Source organism: Lampetra fluviatilis, chromosome 72, assembly GCF_964198595.1.
Source record: "Lampetra fluviatilis chromosome 72, kcLamFluv1.1, whole genome shotgun sequence".
Classification (NCBI taxonomy): Eukaryota; Metazoa; Chordata; class Hyperoartia; order Petromyzontiformes; family Petromyzontidae; genus Lampetra; species Lampetra fluviatilis.
Genome location: NC_136346.1, coordinates 276817 through 288137, shown reverse-complemented (window position 1 = coordinate 288137; position 11321 = coordinate 276817).

Here is an 11321-nt window from a genome sequence, read left to right as displayed (position 1 = left end):
CCCGCCCATACTGAGACACACAGAGACACAGAGACACAGTGAGACACACAGAGAGACAGAGCCACGAGACGTGTCTCAGTCGCCTCGTGGCGCCCAGAGACTCCACGTGCAGACACACGGAGACAGGCAGCACCCCGCCCATACTGAGACACACAGAGACACACAGAGACACAGTGAGACAGGCAGCACCCCGCCCATACTGAGACACACTGAGACACACAGAGACACAGTGAGACACAGTGAGACACACAGAGAGACAGAGCCACGAGACGTGTCTCTGTCTCCTCGTGGCACCCAGAGACTCCACGTGCAGACACACGGAGACAGGCAGCACCCCGCCCATACTGAGACACACAGAGACACACAGAGACACAGTGAGACACACAGAGACACACAGTGACACACAGAGACACACAAAGACACACAGAGACACAGTGAGACACAGTGAGACACAGTGAGACACACGGAGACACGGTGAGACACACGGAGACACGGTGAGACACACAGTGACACACAGAGACACACAGAGACACACAGAGACACAGTGAGACACACAGAGACACAGTGACACAGTGAGACACAGAGACACACAGAGACACACAGAGACACAGTGAGACACACAGAGAGACAGTGAGACACACAGAGAGACAGTGAGACACACAGAGAGACACACAGAGACACAGTGAGACACAGAGACACGGTGAGACACACAGAGACACAGAGACACAGTGAGACACACAGAGACACACAGTGACACACAGAGACACAGTGAGACACAGTGAGACACAGAGACACACAGAGACACACAGAGAAACACACAGAGACACGGTGAGACACACAGAGACACAGTGAGACACACAGAGACACAGTGAGACACACAGAGACACACAGAGACACGGTGAGACACACAGAGACACACAGAGACACACAGAGAAACACACAGAGACACACACAGAGACACACAGAGACACAGTGAGACACACAGAGACACACAGAGACACGGTGAGACACACAGAGACACAGAGACACAGTGAGACACACAGAGACACACAGAGACACACAGAGAAACACACAGAGACACACACAGAGACACACAGAGACACACAGAGACACAGTGAGACACACAGAGACACAGAGACACAGTGAGACACACAGAGACACACAGAGAAACACACAGAGACACACAGAGACACAGAGACACACAGTGAGACACAGTGAGACACACAGTGAGACACACAGAGAGACACACAGAGAGACAGAGCCACGAGACGTGTCTCTGTCTCCTCGTGGCGCCCAGAGACTCCACGTGCAGACACACGGAGACAGGCAGCACCCCGCCCATACTGAGACACACAGAGACACACAGAGACACAGTGAGACACAGAGACACAGTGAGACACACAGAGACACACAGAGACACAGTGAGACACAGTGAGACACACAGAGACACACAGAGACACACGGAGACAGGCAGCACCCCGCCCATACTGAGACACACAGAGACACACAGAGACACAGTGAGACACAGAGACACAGTGAGACACACAGAGACACACAGAGACACAGTGAGACACAGTGAGACACACAGAGACACACAGAGACACAGAGACACAGTGAGACACAGTGAGACACACAGAGACACACAGAGACACACAGAGACACACAGAGACACACGGAGACAGGCAGCACCCCGCCCATACTGAGACACACAGAGACACGGTGAGACACACAGAGAGACAGTGAGACACACAGAGACACAGTGAGACACACAGAGAGACAGTGAGACACACAGAGACACAGTGAGACACACAGAGAGACAGTGAGACACAGTGAGACACACAGAGAGACAGTGAGACACAGTGAGACACACGGAGACACGGTGAGACACACGGAGACACGTTGAGACACACAGAGACACACGGAGACACAGTGAGACACACAGAGACACAGTGAGACACACAGAGACACAGTGAGACACACGGAGACACGGTGAGACACACGGAGACACGTTGAGACACACAGAGACACACGGAGACACACAGAGACACAGTGAGACACACAGAGAGACAGTGAGACACAGTGAGACACACGGAGACACGGTGAGACACACGGAGACACGTTGAGACACACAGAGACACACGGAGACACAGTGAGACACACAGAGACGCAGTGAGACACACAGAGACACAGTGAGACACACAGAGACACAGTGAGACACACGGAGACACACAGAGACACAGTGAGACACACAGAGACACAGTGAGACACACGGAGACACACAGAGACACAGTGAGACACACAGAGACACGGTGAGACACACGGAGACACGGTGAGACACACGGAGACACAGTGAGACACACAGAGACACAGTGAGACACACAGAGACACAGTGAGACACACAGAGACACAGTGAGACACACAGAGACACAGTGAGACACACAGAGACACAGTGAGACACACAGAGACACAGTGAGACACACAGAGACACAGTGAGACACACAGAGACACAGTGAGACACACAGAGACACAGTGAGACACACAGAGACACAGTGAGACACACGGAGACACACAGAGACACAGTGAGACACACAGAGACACAGTGAGACACACGGAGACACAGTGAGACACACAGAGACACAGTGAGACACACGGAGACACAGTGAGACACACGGAGACACAGTGAGACACACGGAGACACAGTGAGACACACAGAGACACAGTGAGACACAGAGACACAGTGAGACACACGGAGACACGGTGAGACACACGGAGACACAGTGAGACACACAGAGAGACAGTGAGACACACAGAGACACAGTGAGACACACGGAGACACGGTGAGACACACGGAGACACGTTGAGACACACAGAGACACACAGAGACACAGTGAGACACACAGAGAGACAGTGAGACACACAGAGACACAGTGAGACACACAGAGACACAGTGAGACACACAGAGACACAGTGAGACACACAGAGACACAGTGAGACACACAGAGACACAGTGAGACACACGGAGACACACAGAGACACAGTGAGACACACAGAGACACAGTGAGACACACAGAGAGACAGTGAGACACACAGAGACACGGTGAGACACACGGAGACACGTTGAGACACACAGAGACACAGTGAGACACACAGAGACACAGTGAGACACACAGAGACACAGTGAGACACACAGAGACACAGTGAGACACACAGAGACACGGTGAGACACACAGAGACACAGTGAGACACACAGAGAGACAGTGAGACACACAGAGACACAGTGAGACACACAGAGACACAGTGAGACACACAGAGACACGGTGAGACACACAGAGACACAGTGAGACACACAGAGACACAGTGAGACACACAGAGACACAGTGAGACACACAGAGACACAGTGAGACACACAGAGAGACAGTGAGACACACAGAGACACAGTGAGACACACAGAGACACAGTGAGACACACAGAGACACAGTGAGACACACAGAGACACAGTGAGACACACAGAGACACAGTGAGACACACAGAGACACAGTGAGACACACGGAGACACGTTGAGACACACAGAGACACAGTGAGACACACAGAGACACAGTGAGACACACAGAGAGACAGTGAGACACACAGAGACACAGTGAGACACACGGAGACACGGTGAGACACACGGAGACACGGTGAGACACACAGAAAGACAGTGAGACACACAGAGACACACGGAGACACAGTGAGACACACAGAAAGACAGTGAGACACAGTGAGACACACGGAGACACAGTGAGACACACAGAGACACACAGAGACACACGAAGACATGGTGAGAGACGTGAAGGTGCGTGAGCGGTGGTGAGTGTAGTGGTGAGTGTAGTGGTGAGTGTAGTGGTGAGTGTAGTGGTGAGTGTGTTGGTGAGTGAGTGGTGAGTGAGTGGTGAGTGTGTGGGTGAGTGAGTGGTGAGTGAGTGGTGAGTGTGTGGGTGAGTGTAGTGGTGAGTGTGGTGGTGAGTGTGGTGGTGAGTGTGGTGGTGAGTGTGGTGGTGAGTGTGTGGGTGAGTGAGTGGTGAGTGAGTGGTGAGTGTAGTGGTGAGTGTAGTGGTGAGTGTAGTGGTGAGTGTGTTGGTGAGTGTAGTGGTGAGTGTGTGGGTGAGTGTGTGGGTGAGTGAGTGGTGGGTGTGTGGGTGAGTGTGTTGGTGAGTGTGTGGGTGAGTGAGTGGTGAGTGAGTGGGTGAGTGAGTGGGTGAGTGTGTTGGTGAGTGTGTGGGTGAGTGAGTGGTGAGTGAGTGGTGGGTGTGTGGGTGAGTGTGTGGGTGAGTGAGTGGTGAGTGTGTGGGTGAGTGTGTTGGTGAGTGAGTGGTGAGTGTGTGGGTGAGTGTGTGGGTGAGTGTGTTGGTGAGTGTGTGGGTGAGTGAGTGGGTGAGTGAGTGGTGAGTGAGTGGGTGAGTGAGTGGGTGAGTGTGTTGGTGAGTGTGTGGGTGAGTGAGTGGTGAGTGAGTGGTGGGTGTGTGGGTGAGTGAGTGGGTGAGTGTGTTGGTGAGTGTGTGGGTGAGTGTGTGGGTGAGTGAGTGGTGAGTGTGTGGGTGAGTGTGTTGGTGAGTGTGTGGGTGAGTGTGTGGGTGAGTGAGTGGTGAGTGAGTGGGTGAGTGAGTGGGTGAGTGTGTTGGTGAGTGTGTTGGTGAGTGTGTTGGTGAGTGTGTGGGTGAGTGTGTTGGTGAGTGAGTGGTGAGTGGTGAGTGTGTGGGTGAGTGTGTTGGTGAGTGTGTGGGTGAGTGTGTGGGTGAGTGAGTGGTGAGTGGTGAGTGTGTGGGTGAGTGTGTGGGTGAGTGAGTGGTGAGTGGTGAGTGTGTGGGTGAGTGTGTGGGTGAGTGAGTGGTGAGTGGTGAGTGTGTGGGTGAGTGAGTGGTGGGTGTGTGGGTGAGTGAGTGGTGAGTGAGTGGTGAGTGTGTGGGTGAGTGAGTGTGTGGGTGAGTGTGTGGGTGAGTGTGTGGGTGAGTGTGTGGGTGAGTGTGTTGGTGAGTGAGTGGTGAGTGTGTGGGTGAGTGTGTGGGTGGGTGAGTGGTGAGTGAGTGGTGGGTGTGTGGGTGAGTGAGTGGTGAGTGTGTGGGTGAGTGTGTGGGTGAGTGAGTGGTGAGTGTGTTGGTGAGTGTGTGGGTGAGTGTGTGGGTGAGTGTGTTGGTGAGTGTGTGGGTGAGTGAGTGGTGAGTGGTGAGTGTGTGGGTGAGTGTGTGGGTGAGTGTGTGGGTGAGTGAGTGGTGAGTGTGTTGGTGAGTGTGTGGGTGAGTGTGTGGGTGAGTGAGTGGTGAGTGTGTTGGTGAGTGTGTGGGTGAGTGAGTGGTGAGTGGTGAGTGTGTGGGTGAGTGTGTTGGTGAGTGTGTGGGTGAGTGTGTGGGTGAGTGAGTGGTGAGTGGTGAGTGTGTGGGTGAGTGTGTGGGTGAGTGAGTGGTGAGTGTGTTGGTGAGTGTGTGGGTGAGTGTGTGGGTGAGTGAGTGGTGAGTGGTGAGTGTGTGGGTGAGTGTGTGGGTGAGTGTGTGGGTGAGTGAGTGGTGAGTGAGTGGTGAGTGTGTGGGTGAGTGAGTGGTGAGTGAGTGGTGGGTGTGTGGGTGAGTGTGTGGTGAGTGAGTGGTGAGTGTGTGGGTGAGTGAGTGGTGAGTGAGTGGTGAGTGTGTTGGTGAGTGTGTGTGTGAGTGAGTGGTGAGTGTGTTGGTGAGTGTCTGGGTGAGTGTGTTGGTGAGTGTGTTGGTGAGTGTGTTGGTGAGTGAGTGAGTGAGTGGTGAGTGTGTGGGTGAGTGAGTGAGTGCTGAGTGTGTTGGTGAGTGAGTGAGTGGTGAGTGTGTGGGTGAGTGGTGAGTGTGTGGGTGAGTGAGTGTGTTGGTGAGTGGGTGAGTGTGTGAGTGAGTGAGTGTGTGGGTGAGTGAGTGGTGAGTGTGTGGGTGAGTGTGTGGGTGAGTGATTGGTGAGTGTGTGGGTGAGTGTGTGGGTGAGTGTGTGGGTGAGTGAGTGGTGAATGAGTGGTGAGTGTGTTGGTGAGTGAGTGAGTGAGTGCTGAGTGTGTTGGTGAGTGAGTGAGTGGTGAGTGTGTGGGTGAGTGGTGAGTGTGTTGGTGAGTGTGTGGGTGAGTGAGTGGTGAGTGTGTTGGTGAGTGAGTGAGTGGTGAGTGTGTGGGTGAGTGGTGAGTGTGTGGGTGAGTGAGTGGGTGAGTGTGTGGGTGAGTGAGTGGGTGAGTGTGTGGGTGAGTGGTGAGTGTGTGGGTGAGTGAGTGGGTGAGTGTGTGGGTGAGTGAGTGTGTTGGTGAGTGGGTGAGTGAGTGAGTGAGTGGTGAGTGTGTGGGTGAGTGAGTGTGTGAGTGGTGAGTGTGTTGGTGAGTGAGTGGTGAGTGTGTGGGTGAGTGATTGGTGAGTGTGTGTCTGAGTGAGTGGTGAGTGTGTGGGTGAGTGAGTGTGTGAGTGGTGAGTGTGTTGGTGAGTGAGTGGTGAGTGTGTGGGTGAGTGAGTGGTGAGTGTGTGGGTGAGTGAGTGTGTGATTGGTGAGTGTGTGGGTGAGTGAGTGGTGAGTGTGTTGGTGGGTGTGTGAGTGTGTTGGTGAGTGTGTGAGTGTGTTGGTGAGTGAGTGGGTGTGTGTGTTGGTGAGTGAGTGGTGAGTGAGTGGGTGAGTGTGTGGGTGAGCACCCCAGCGCCCCCAGCATCCGGCAGGTGAGGAAGGCTCCATAGGAGGTGGTGAGCGTGGTGAGTGTGTGGGTGAGTGTGTGGGTGAGTGTGTGGGTGTGTGGGTGAGTGTGTGGGTGAGTGGTGAGTGTGTGGGTGAGTGTGTGGGTGTGTGGGTGAGTGTGTGGGTGAGTGTGTGGGTGAGCGTGGTGAGTGTGTGGGTGAGTGTGTGGGTGAGTGTGTGGGTGTGTGGGTGAGTGTGTGGGTGAGTGGTGAGTGTGTGGGTGAGTGTGTGGGTGAGTGTGTGGGTGAGTGTGTGGGTGAGTGGTGAGTGTGTGGGTGAGTGTGTGGGTGAGTGTGTTGGTGAGTGTGTAGGTGAGTGTGTAGGTGAGTGCGTGGTGAGTGTGTGGGTGTGTGGGTGGGTGAGTGTGTGGGTGAGTGAGTGGTGAGTGTGTGGGTGAGTGATTGGGTGAGTGTGTGGGTGAGTGTGTTGGTGAGTGTGTGGGTGAGTGAGTGTGTTGGTGAGTGTGTGAGTGAGTGAGTGAGTGGTGAGTGTGTGAGTGAGTGGGTGAGTGTGTGGGTGAGTGAGTGTGTTGGTGAGTGGGTGAGTGTGTGAGTGGGTGAGTGAGTGAGTGAGTGGGTGGGTGAGTGTGTGGGCGAGTGTGTTGGTGAATGTGTTGGTGAGTGTGTTGGTGAGTGAGTGTGTTGGTGAGTGTGTGAGTGATTGGTGAGTGTGTTGGTGAGTGTGTGAGTGAGTGTGTGTGTGGGTGGGAACCCTGGCTGACGGAGGAGGTGTTCAGGTTAATTGAGAAAAAGCGACAGGCCCACTCTCATCGCCTACAGCATCCCACGTCAGAGAATGAGGAGGTTTACCGCAGCCTTCGCTCGGAGGTTCGGAGAGCCGTAAGGCGCTGTAAGGATGGGTGGTGGTCGCGGGTTGCTGAGGAGATGGAGTCTGCCTCAGTGGCCCGCGATCACAAATCACTATTTAACTCCATCAAAAAAGTAACCTGCAGTGCCACACCTATTACCATCATTAGAGGAAAAAACGGTGATCCAATCTCCGACCCCCAGGAACAGGTTTGCAGATTTGCTGAGCATTTCTGTGAGGTCCTGGGGGAGGGAAAATCTCTCAGCCAGGAAAACATCATGGCACAAAGTGGGGATAACCCTGCTGAGGCTGCGGTGCCTCAAATATTGGAAGAGGTCACCCCCTGTGAGTGGCTGGCTGAGGTACCGGCTGTTGAGGAAGTACTGAGGGCGATCCGGAGTCTGAGACCAGGGAAGGCACCGGGCAGAGATGATCTCCCAGGCGAAATGCTGAGGGAGGGTGGCGTTTGTGCACAGACTGCCCTATATGACATCATAACAACAGTCTGGACCACTGGACGGGTTCCGCAGGACTGGAAGGATGCCCTGGTGGTCCCCCTCTTTAAGAAGGGGGACCGCACAGACTGTAACAACTACAGGGGCATCTCACTCCTCAGTGTGCCGGGTAAGGTCCTGGCAAGGATTATTCAACATCGCCTTGCTAGGCATGCTGAGGAGAGGCTTGCGGAGCCCCAATGTGGTTTCAGGAAAGGGCGGTCCTGCACAGATGCCATATTTTCTGTCCGTCTGCTACAGCAGAGGTGTAGGGAATTCCAAAAAGACCTACATCTCTGCTTTATTGACCTGGTCAAGGCCTATGATACCATCAGTAGGACTGGGCTCTGGGTTGTTCTTCGTGCTTTCGGAGTCCCTGACCCTCTGCTCACGATCATTAAGGACCTTCATGATGGTGAGCGGGCCCGGGTAAAACTACGTGGCCGGGAGTCGGAGCCTTTCCCTGTACACCTTGGGGTGCGACAGGGATGTCCTCTGGCTCCCACATTATTTAACATCTATTTCGACTGCGTAGTTCGTGAAGCCTTCAATAGCTGTACCGGGGGAATTACCATTTGGTACAGATATAATGGGAGGCTGATCGACGCCCGGGTGCGATCAAGGGATGGCTCCCTATTGGTCAACCACGTTATGTATGCCGATGATTTGGTAATAGCTGCTCATTCAGAAGAGGAGTTGGAGACGCTGCTGCTGAGGCTGGAGTGTGCCACTAAGAGGTGGGGCCTTACCATCAGCCCCACCAAAACTAAGCACCTGCCTGGGTATTTTGTACCATCGGGCACTCCGCCCCCACAACTCCCAATCGGTGATGGGGCAGTTGTGGAGAGAGTAGAGAGTTTCCCATACCTGGGCAGTGTGCTCATGACCAGCTCCAGTTTATCAGCAGAGGTCTCACTCCGAATCAGTCGAGCGGCAATATCTTTTCATCGGTTGCGTAACGCTGTGTGGAAGCTACCTGGTCTGTCGCTCCGCACGAAGCTTCAGGTCTTCTCGGCCACGGTCATTCCCTCCCTTCTCTACGCTTGCGAAACGTGGACCCCCCTAGTGGAGCATCTTCGCCGGTTGGAAACATTTAGGCTGGCCTGCCTACGATCCATCCTGGGTTTGACCAGGCTGGATTGTGTGAGGAGCTCACAAGTCCTTGAAAGATCTGGGCAAAGTCCCATCAGTGAGCTCCTCCGGCAGGCAAGGCTGCGTTGGCTGGGTCATGTAGCCCGCATGCCCAGCCACCGCATGCCTAAGCAGCTTTTGTTCGGCCGGATCGAGGGGGCTAAACGGGCGCGGCACGGGCTAGAGAAGAGATGGAGTGATGTGGTACAGGAGGACGTGGAGCTGAGTGGACTTGCCGATGACTGGTACCAGCGGTGTCAAGATCGGCCTCAGTGGAGGAGGCTCGTGAAGGACGCTACTGGGCAGTTGGAGGCAGTCGCCCTCCAACAACAACGGAGGGCGGAGGAGCGACGCTCACAACAACGAGCGGAGCGCCGGGTGGCTAAAGCACAGCAAGTTGGCACAGTAGGGGGCACAGGTGGTGCATCAGCCAGTCATCTCGGTCATCTCGGTCAGTCGACCCGTGGCACCTGGGTCTGCCCCGTGACCTCCTGCCAGCGGGCGTTCGACACTTCACGTGGCCTCAAGGTGCACATGGCCTGGCACAAGCGTCGTGGTGACGTCACCGCCACTTAGTGGCGAATGGCGGTTGTTGTTGTGGGTGGGTGTGTGGCTGAGTGAGTGGGTGAGTGTGTGGGTGAGTGAGTGAGTGTGTGGGTGAGTGTGTGGGTGAGCACCCCAGCGCCCCCAGCATCCTGCAGGTGAGGAAGGCTCCGTAGGAGGTGGTGAGCGTGGAGAAGATGGAGAAGATGGTGGAGGTGGTGAGCGCGGTGAGCAGCGCCTTCCGGCGACCCACCAAGTCGCTCACCACCCCGCACCCCACGGAGCCCAGCACCAGAGACAGCTGCACCAGCACGCCTGCACACTCACCACACACTCACCACTCACTCACCCACACACTCACCCACTCACTCACCCACTCACTCACCCACACACTCACTCACCCACTCACTCACCCACTCACTCACTCACCCACCCACTCACCCATTACTCACCACTCACTCACCCACTCACCCACACACTCACCCACACACTCACTCACACACTCACCCACACACTCACCCACACACTCACCCACACACTCACCACTCACTCACTCACACACACTCACCCACCCACTCACTCACCCACACACTCACCCACACACCCACCCACTCACTCACCACTCACTCACCAACACACTCATCAATCACTCACCCACACACTAACCCACACACTCACCCACACACTCACTCACACACTCACTCACCCACTCACCCACACACTCACTCACCCACTCACTCACCCACACACTCACCCACACACTCACTCACACACTCACTCACCCACTCACTCACCCACACACTCACCCACACACTCACCCACACACTCACTCACCCACTCACTCACCCACACACTCACCCACACACTCACCCACACACTCACTCACCCACTCACTCACACACACACTCACCAAGTCGCTCACCACTCACTCACCAACACGCTCACCACTCACTCACCCACTCACTCACCAACACACTCACCCACACACTCACTCACTCACCACACACTCACCCACACACTCACCCACACACTCACTCACCCACTCACTCACCCACACACTCACCCACACACTCACCCACACACTCACTCACCCACTCACTCACCCACACACTCACCAAGTCGCTCACCACTCACTCACCAACACACTCACACACTCACTCACCCACTCACTCACCAACACACTCACCCACACACTCACTCACTCACCACACACTCACCCACTCACTCACCCACTCACTCACCAACACACTCACCCACACACTCACTCACTCACCACTCACTCACCCACTCACTCACCCACACACTCACCCACACACTCACCCACACACTCACTCACCCACTCACTCACCCACACACTCACCAAGTCGCTCACCACTCACTCACCAACACACTCACACACTCACTCACCCACTCACTCACCAACACACTCACCCACACACTCACTCACTCACCACACACTCACCCACTCACTCACCCACTCACTCACCAACACACTCATCAATCACTCACACACACACTCACCCACTCACCACTCACTCACCCACTCACCCACCCACACACTCGCCCACACACTCACCAACACACTCACCCAGACACTCACCTACACACTCACCACTACACTCACCTACACACTCACCAGTTACTCAC